Source organism: Sander lucioperca, unplaced genomic scaffold (assembly GCF_008315115.2).
Source record: "Sander lucioperca isolate FBNREF2018 unplaced genomic scaffold, SLUC_FBN_1.2 Unpl_53, whole genome shotgun sequence".
NCBI classification, from domain to species: Eukaryota; Metazoa; Chordata; class Actinopteri; order Perciformes; family Percidae; genus Sander; species Sander lucioperca.
This window is the reverse complement of record NW_023396391.1, coordinates 17,501-27,594: the sequence shown is the minus strand read 5'-3', so window position 1 is coordinate 27,594 and position 10,094 is coordinate 17,501. Positions and strand designations below refer to the sequence as shown.

The 10,094-nt window shown below is 39.4% G+C and overlaps 1 pseudogene; it reads right to left on the bottom strand.

Moving 5' to 3' along the window:
• Positions 1-8: 8 nt before the first annotated feature.
• Positions 9-10,094, bottom strand: part of LOC118494579 — a 10,442-nt pseudogene continuing 356 nt past the window's right edge.

The following is a 10,094-nucleotide window of genomic DNA, read 5'->3' as shown; positions in this document are numbered from 1 at the left end:
AATGTGTTTCAATGAGCTCAATGCTTCAATGAAAACATACCAGAAACAAGAAATTAGTTAAATTCAATGCACGAATGAATCAGCATTCTCCTCCTTGAAGAAAATGAACAGCTTAACATTAAAAATAATGTCAACCTGTATACACCTTCTTCTTTTGCTAACATAGTTCCCAATCACCTCACATGCTATGCTTAGGGGTGCCAAGTAGATATCCTATGACCTTAGCTCTCTAGGAATTAATGCGGTGGAAGTCCTTCAGTTCCTTTCAGGCACACACTTCAGGCACCTCAAACGACACAACCACATCTCACTCTATTCCCTGTGGGGAAAGCACGGCAGCGTTTCTCCCTTATGCTACCACCTGGAGAGTGTCTAAGATACAGAGTCTTTGCTAGCTCCAGGTGGACTCCCTCCACTTGTGACCAAATACGTAGCAGTTTGCGTCGACCCAGCCTGGTAGTCCTCCTCATCAACATTGACCAACAGTTTTATAGCTTCATGGCCCACAGCCTGTTTTAAGGAATCTGTGATAAAGACCCCTTTAAGGGCCTCTAGCAATGATCCATTGATATAGTCCCTCCAGAAGGCATCCAAGTAGGTGAGCTCAGAGAACTTGATGTCACAGATGATGGAGCCCAAGTCTCGGGATTGAGGATAGTGTTTGCCTGGTTGAAGCGCTCAAATTGTCGCTCCACTGCCTCTTGCTTGTTGGAGAAGACGTTACCCTGAAGCGCAGACTCATGCTGGCAGTACTCAGCACGAACCCGGAGGCGGATATCTAAAGGAGGAGAGCAGAAGGTAAGAGTCGAAAAGAACATCTGAAAGCTTAAATCTGAATACCAGAGCAGCAAACCAACATTTTATGACTGAAATTACTCCGCTGAGCAACAGCTGGCAACCAGCATGACCTTAGACATTTGCCTGGTGTATGTACAAGCCTGAAGACTTAAAGCCGGGATATGCTTAAAAATGAACTAGTTTGTACTGCCTGTAGTTCGACTATCTGTCTCAAGGCAAAGGTGTCACACTGCAGGCGGGGCAAGATGCCTGCCATCATAGGGAGGGGTGAACAAATTGACATAATAGCACACAATTTCAGATAACCTCTTCTCAAAGGCATTATAAAGTTACACTGGAGCCCTTTCCCAATTCCCAGTTTGTGCAACCCCGATTCCTCTCCTCGCGTCTTAGTCCCACGCACAGGAGATTTGAGCAGAGGAATCGAGGAAGAGACTTGAGGAGAAAGGAGTTGAGGCAACAGGCATTTAACAAACATGAGACATCTTTGTCTCTGAGCAGTCATTTTAAAGCGACATCAATTAAATATGACGTGTGGCACAGCTGCATAACAAGATCCTTTTTGTTTAACATGAAACAGCCCCAAAATCACCATCACCAAACCCACCAGACTAAAAGTACTGTTTGGGATCTTACTCTTTAACAAAAAGGTCTATCTCTGTAGGGATCCTTTCCATAATGTTGTCAGACACTTAGAATAATAATCTGAGACTGTCAGCAGCAACAACAGAACTTTTAGTGGACACTAACTGACAATGCAAAGTTGCCGTATATAACATTGCAGCCCGGTTCACATCGACCAATTTTCAAAGATTCACACAAAAACATAGGAAAATAGGGTCCAGGTTGAAAAAAACTGAATTTACCCTTTAAGCTTAGGAGTAAATTTTGTAACAAAGCACTAGCTCTTATTTTTGCCTTATTCACTTTGTGCCATGTTTGATTGTGACTGAAATGGTGTTATTCTTTTTTATTTGCTCTCAGGAGAGCACTGTTTGTGAGAGCAGTTCACAGTATTTTGTATTTGCACTTTTAGAAGAGTACTATAATTGTCTTTGCCATGTCCACTGAAGATATGTTTGAAGTATTATAAATGTCTTTGCTGTTCGAAGTACACTATGAAGATATGTTTAGAAGTACAGTATATGCTCCTATTGTTACTGTGAAGATGGATAGTGCGAGGTTACTTTATATTTAAAACCAATGCACTGTATGCATAATTTACAACGATTTGAAAACATTGTGGTTTGCATAGTTGTGTGGTTGAATCCACTGCTGTTGATGTAGAGGTTAAGATTTTTGATCCCTCTGTGAAATCTGTTTATGGCAACTGCACGGAGTCATTCTTTTTGGGTAAAATTGGTACACAAGTTTTAATATAGACAATTTTGAGTACAGAACTCTGACTCTGCCTTTTTTGTCAATGCAAATCATTTCAACATACAACTGTATTTACCTACACACACAACAAGGAACCAACCGATGGCTACAATACATTTGGATAGAGTTAACTTTCACAAATCATGTTAGACTTAGAGACCCCACTCAGGTACCAGGGGACATGATGAAATTTAAGTTACATAATACCTTTACATAATACTAGCTTTAAGAAATCAAGTTGCAGTTACAGTGTAAAATCAGGTATCCTGAACATGATTAAATTACTTAACATTACATAATAATTTCGTATTGCAATTACAGTCTAAAATCAGGTATCCTGAACATGATTAAATTACTTAACATTCAAACAAAAACTTCATGTTACTGTAACGGAAAAATAATATGTTAAATTAACACAATTTTAATAGACAGCCTAATGTGAATACAATATGTTGGTTTGACAAGAAATAAGTAATAAAGAGAGAGACAAAAAGTATTTCAGTTAACCACATTCTGATCATGTGGAACCGATGTACACATTTACAATTCAATTTTTTTAGTATAGGCTATATAGCCTTTATAAGCTATTTTAGTGCAAAACACTACAAATATTTCTATGAAAAGAACTTTACAAATATATAGAGTATAGCGATCAACAGATTATCGGCCCTGGCTGATTATCGGCCCGTTTGCAGATTATCTGTATCTGCATTTTATTTGACTGATAACTAGGGGTGTAAAGATTCACAGACACAAATCGGTGTCCGGTTGTATTATCACAGATACGACCAGTGACAGGAATAACGGCGTTATAAATAACGGCGTTACTTTTTTTCAGTAACAAGTAATCTAATTGATTACTCTTCCCATCTTAATAACGCCGTTATCGTTACTGCCAAAAAATGCGGCACGTTACTATATTTTTTTGGTTTTTTCATCAGACCAACTAGATTCTGAGCCGAGAGGCAAATACTTTTTTTTACTGTTCTTCCTTGGTTAGTGGGCAGTGCACAACGCAAGCGCATAAATGCTGACAATTGGCTGAGATTGAGTAAAATGTCATGGTGAGCCAATCAGAGGTAGAGTTGGGCGGGTGTTTGAAAGTACGCATAGTCGGACACACAAGACATGTTGCAAGAACAACACAAGCGAGTCAGTCAACGAGAGAGAGACAGGTATGGCGTTATGAAATCAAGGAGAGGGTTAACTTTTCCTGCTACAGATTTTCCACCGTGGTCAGAAAGAACAGGGGAGACGTGGTCAGAACTTACTATATCGATACGGTACTCGCTCGAAAGCTAATCGCCGTCACTCTCTCACTTCTCCCTCGCTCTATCACCTACTCCCCACACACACACACACACACACACACACACACACACACACACACACACAAGCGCACAAGTATAAACATAGCCACTTACGTTATTTGCACTACAAAGAATCTTTGTTATTTATTTTTGGTATAGTGCTTAACAAGCATAATTAAATTTTGCCCAGTTGTGGCCTGTTGAGGTGTTGTGTTATTTGTATCGATCCACTATATAAACATAATATCTACATACATGGCATTTGATTGGAGGCTAGTCTCACTTTGTCCCACAGCAACATTAAAATAGTTTAGATTTGTGTACATTGTTTCTGTTAATAATGTATTGTCCATTTCATTATAATATTCAGATTTATCATAAATAATTGAACATGCACATGTATTTTAAGTTCCATTAAAGAGGGGTAGGTGGAGGTGGGGTCACATTTGAGCATTTAAAAATGTACTTGAAAGTAACGCAATAGTTACTTTCTGAAGTAACAAGTTACTTTCATAAGTTGTAACTGAATAACTAATTTAATTACTTTTTGGAAGAAGTAACTAATAACTGTAACTAATTACTTTTTAAAAGTAACTTGCCCAACACTGGATACGACTACATCGATACATGGACCACTGCATCGGTCTAAATGGGCCAAGATTCAGCCGAAGGCCCGGTTCTAACGTTACGAATCGGTTGACTGAAGCTTTGCTGTCAATCTAACGAAGCTGCGGTGTGCGCAATGCTGTTTATAGAGACGGGTGTGTGTTTATTTGCGAGGAAAACAAAATCCTCACCATGTGTGTGATTAAGGACTTGATCATTCACGTTTGGGGTGGCGGGGATCAGCCAATCAGTGCCTTTTTTGGGTTTGCAGAAAAAACATGCCGACTGCTAGGTTTTGTTTTTGGAGTTAGAGTGAAAGGAGGAAGGTCTGGCAAAGCGAGACTAGTGTGAAAGTGGCTGAGAGGAATACATTGTGGATATTGTAAATTGTACTAGCTGCGGTCTGTGAGTCATCCATCCATGCGTGTGTTCATAAACATGGGAGTAGACTGGTATACATATGTATAGATATTTGGGTGTGTTAAGTTCATAATGACGTTTATATGTTCTAAGATGTTCAGTTACATTAGCACAAAAGTCTGTAGCAGCATGCTAACGCTCACAACAGTATTATAGTGCTCACACGTATACTGTAATACTGTATATGATTATTATTGCAGTGCTCACAATGTGTGACTGTGTAACGTGTACCTGTGATTGAGTTACTAGCTATGTTTCCATCCACACGTTTTTATCCAAATTTAGTGATGTCAAACGAAAAATGCCTTATGGAAACAGTAAAATTCGATTTAATTTCATGAATATCAACTCAAAGGAAATCCGTTCGGTCTCATCGGATTATATCTTGATCGATATATGGCTTATGCGATAAACGCTGATGGAAACGTTATTTGCCGAATAAATAATGAATTGCAATTAAGTTTTAGGTCATTTTATGGTTACAACCCGCCACAAAACGAAGAAGTTTTTGTTCATTTCCGCCCAGTATTTCAGCTCTGTTTGCACACATGGCGGGTGTCAACAAAGACAGATGGAAGTGGGCGAACGAGAAGACGAGAGACTTTTTGAATGTAATTTATGAGCAAAATATAACGCTGTCGTTCCCACACCACAGGCCGCCTCCGTTGTCGTCGGGCATTTACGTGCATCTGCATCATCATAGCAATGTGTTGATAGCGTCGTTGTTTTCTTATTATAGCTTGGTATGTCGCTATCAGCTGGCACATAAGCACTATTACAACTTGTGCAATATTGATCATTTGTTGGTAGATGGCGCGATCCATTTTGTCTAGCAAAACTTTGTTCGCAAATGTTGGCTTGAATGTTGTGCGATTCAGTGCGAAAATGAATGGAAACACCTTAAAATGTCTCAAATCAATTCGATATACCAATTTGACCGCAAAACAGCATGTGATGTCATTACGCACAGGTTTTTATTCGCTTTAAAGCCGTTGGATGGAAACACACTTTCACCAGCTTTATTCGCATGAGTTTTTTTACCGAACTTCAGATAATTCGATTGACAAGTGGATGAAAACTTAGCTACTGTCTCTAAGATTACAGCAGCAAGGAGGCAGTTTCATTTAACATAGAGCTGATGTTGGTTATAAGAGGCTAGCTAATTAAGTTGAAGTTACAGTGTACTATATACTATTAACATGTCCTAGCTTTACTATTCCCTGGTCCCTTATACAAAATATATATTTACAAAATATATTATTTGAAGGTAGACAATGCTTCTTTTATAGAATTGGCTTATTTTAATTTATAATGGGAAATTAATGTGTGTACATTAAACAAATATTAACTGTATCTGTCAGATTGAATCATATCTCATTGTATCGCACCGAATCGTTTCATATAAAAATGTATCGTCCCTGAACCGTATCGTAGCCCACAGAGTGCACCTGAGCAAAGCCAGACTGGCCAAAATATACCCAGATTCCAAATCTAATTGTGACCGCTGTTGTACTCCCCTCTGGCAGGAGGCTGAGGTCCATCAGGACCAAAACCTCACGTCACATAAACAGTTTTTTCCCCTCCACCACTAGCCTTCTAAACAAGGCCTGGAAACCACCCTGACTCTCTCCAAACTACACCTCTGGCTCCTCATGCCACTGTACCTACTCTGCTGTAGAGTTCCTTTTTTACTACTGTTTAACTTATTTTACTATTTATTTACATTTATTTTCTCGTTATTAATACATACTGTGTGTATATGTTTATACTTTTATTGTTTATATTCTTTTTATCCTTCTTATATTTGAATGTGTAACATGCTCCAACAACACCATGACAAATTCCTTGTATGTGCAACGTACTTGGCAATAAAGCCCTTTCTGATTCTGACATTTTTTGGAAAAATGGTAATTTGTACACACTTTAAACTTGTACCAACGTTGTTGCACCAATAAAAATTATTAAAAAAAAAACTAAAAAATACTAATAATCAGCATCGGCCCTGAAAAACCAGTATCGGTCGATCCCTAATAGAGTATATTATATACACACAAGCGCACTCTCTTTCTATTATTAATGCGTGGATCTGCTATGTATAATATGTAAGCTTTAAGAAAGATAATAAATATGGGATATAATTTTAATCTGCATAACAGAAAGAAAATGCAGGCACACCTGTCTGTAAACCGGTCTCTTTGAATGTCCAACATGCCTGGATATGCGACTCAGGCATTGTGTAATTGGTTTAGTTATGATGGATAGTCATATTAGCCTAATTCATTTTTTTATTATTTGCAATCTGATGAGGAACAACTGCAGGGTTTAAGATTCTCAGTAGCCTCACAGCTGGCCTCTTATTGATGTAGTGGCAACACCCTTTCATGTCTTCTTGCAGACAAAAAACAACTCAGTTTTATGCACAAGAGCTCCCCAGCAGTGTTTTAAATACCAGTCGTCTCTGGGTTTCTGAGCCCTTAATTAACACATTGGACCCACTAAGATCCTCAAAATACATTTTTGAGGGGTCTCAAATATTAAGCCAATTATTTACTATTTATCTTTACTGTAGAGCATATTAAAATATGAAAAGGTGAAGAGCATCATGGAAAATGCAACTGACAGTGCCTTTCTAAATCATGTCCAATCAATGACTGTAAAAACCGACAAACACACTTTCCTCTCTCTTTTCCTTCTCTCTTTACCGCACACTTGCTTACATGGGCTGCAGCTTCCACTGTGTGTGCACATGCATGGTGGGTAGGTGTGTGTGTGTGTGTGTGTGGCCAACACTGCTTTTGCCACTGTGTACGCCAACAGTCAGGCAGCACATGTATGCAGAGGACAAGCAGCGTTGGCTTGTCCAGATGCTCTTAAGATTTGTTTTTACGTTCATACACCTAGGCAGTGCACAAAAACATTAGGCGCTGCGCCGAACAGCTGGAGCACAGCGGACGCGTAAGTGTCACGGAGCGTAGATACGTGCCTGATCGCGCGCCTGGCCATTCATACCGGATGCGCTGGTCACAAAGCGGTCCTTCTCCTCTAGGCTCTCTCTCTGTGGTAATTGTAGCCTATATGTGGCTGGCTGTGTGTGTGTGTGTGTGTGTGTGTGTGTGTGTGTGTGTGTGTGTGTTTGTCTCTGTCCGTCAGACGACAGCCAAAATCACCATGAACCTAGGTGTTTTATTTGAAATGTTTTATTTTTCTAAAGTATCCGGCTGCACTGTGGTCTTCCTGTATGTGATCACCTGCCTGGCTGACACATACGCTCGCGTCTTGCGCAAGAAATAGAAGAGACGCCGAAACTATCGCTACGCACGGTATGCACGGACAGACTGGAAAACATAGGTGCCAAAATAAAACTAGCTGCGCTACACTGCTATACACGCTTGGTCTGTTTTGGCTGTAAGCCGTATAAATGCAGGGAAAACCTTGTTCCTGAGCTATATTTAAAGTGTCTGCATACTTAATGTGATATTTCAGTTTTCAACATTTCTAAAAATCCAGTTTGGCTTGTCATTATGGGATATTGAGTGTAGATTGATGAGTGAACAATAATTTTAAATAGGGCTGCCCCAAATGCTTCGAAGCTTCGGCCTTTGCCGTGGTAACCGACGTCCAAATCAGTATTCGAATACTAAATGTTTTTAGGGCTACAACAACAAATCGATAAAATCGATAAAAATTTGATTATTAAAAAAGTTGGTAACGAATTTCATAATCGATTTGTTGTGTCGCCACTCAGCCACGGAGATAAAAGCAATTGAGTTGAGTGCCGTGCGGAGCGGCGCAGAGCGAAAGAAAAAAACAAAAAAAGAGCAGAGCGGGGGTAGAGGAAATACTGAGAGAAACCAGAGAGACCCGTAACGTTCTGAAACACGTGGCGGAGGCAGAGAAATCAGTTCGACCTAACTGATCCAAGGTGTGGGAGCATTTCACACTAAATAAATCGAAAACGTGTTAATTACAAGATAAGCAAAAGCGACATGGCATGGCACAGGCGCACCATGGTGATGATTCAGCACCTCCTACAACGTAAACATGTTGGAGTCCTTGATGCGGAGGAAGGGAGTTCAACAGCAGGGTAAAGTCACTACAGAATCCTACTTTTGTTCCGTTTTGAAGTGAGGAACGTAACGTCCCTCTTCTGGTGCTGATGTGGTATTTACTCGTTATCCAGCTTGACAAGTATGACAAGCTAGCGTTAGCTCGTTAAGAACAGTAGTAAAGCAGGGGTGGTATAATTTGCAAGACTAAAGACACGTTTTTATTCACTCACCTTTTTTGGCCCATTCATTTTTCAATCTATTGTCATGTATATATTCTGTGCTTTGTCCCATATCAGTTATTGTTGACAAATATATTTGTGCGTGTTGTACTTTTTAATTTCATTTTAAAGTTCTTTTATAGCACTTGGTCATCTTAAGCTGTGTTAAATGTGGTGTACAAATGAACTTAACTTGCACTTACTACAATGATGGTAATCATTAATGAATAAGCTTCAAGTGAACGTGTGTGTGTGTGTGTGTGTGTGTGTGTGTGTGTGTGTGTGTGTGTGTGTGTGTGTGTGTGTGTGTGTGTTGTCTATCTGCTCTTTGGGTTACTTGCCTTTACACAACTATTAACTAAATCAACAAGTATGTATGTAAGTATGTATTAAGTTTTTTTATCCGATTTATCGAAAAAATAATCGACAGAGTAATCGATTATTAAAATAATCGTTAGTTGCAGCCCTAAATGTTTTTTTTTAAGTTCTTGCAAATGCATTACAACAAACATCACCCATGCCACAAGGATCCCTCTATATGTTGCATTTCCTTTTACCACATGTTTGCTTCTCTCTGCAGTCAGCTGAGGAATGATTTCTCCTCCGTTTGCGGTTTGGTACAGGAGGAGCTGGCTTTGTTCGGGGAGGACCAACATGGGGTCCTGACGGAGAACAGCAAATGACTGGGTGAGGACCTAGAAAGAGACATTAGTTATAATGTTAATCAAGCTTCTGTATGACAGCACATAGTTATCTATGAGGACGTGCCATTGGCTGCATTTATTACTCATTATTACTCTGAAGAAATGTAAAAAGTTCAAAAGAGAAAAACACAAGAAATAAAACACCCACCTGTTCTTCTGTGAGGCGCAGTATCTTGCTCCGCACTGCTCCTCTTGGGGAAATGTAGCGCACTGATGTCTCTTCCAGGTACTTGTCAACAGGATCTGGGCACACTGAAAACAAAAGTTGATTCTGATGTTATTTTAATTATGGAATACATCACACAGAATGCAGAACCAATGTTGCAACAGACAGTTTTTGTGCACTGAGTTTTGTTTTGTTTTGTGGATTTAAGAGCAACTAAAGGGTTAAAAGTTATATGACGCCATTGACAGGGGACCCAATGACACGCCATTAAAATTACAGATTTCTCTGGGTTTGAACATTGGGATAAATGTGTGCACTAGAACTGTCAATATATTACCATTCGAATTCATTGTTATAATATTCAAATAATATTAATGCACAAATGCAGCCTGTTATGGTGTGGATGCTGAAGGCATTCACAACCTATGTTATTCCACATATTA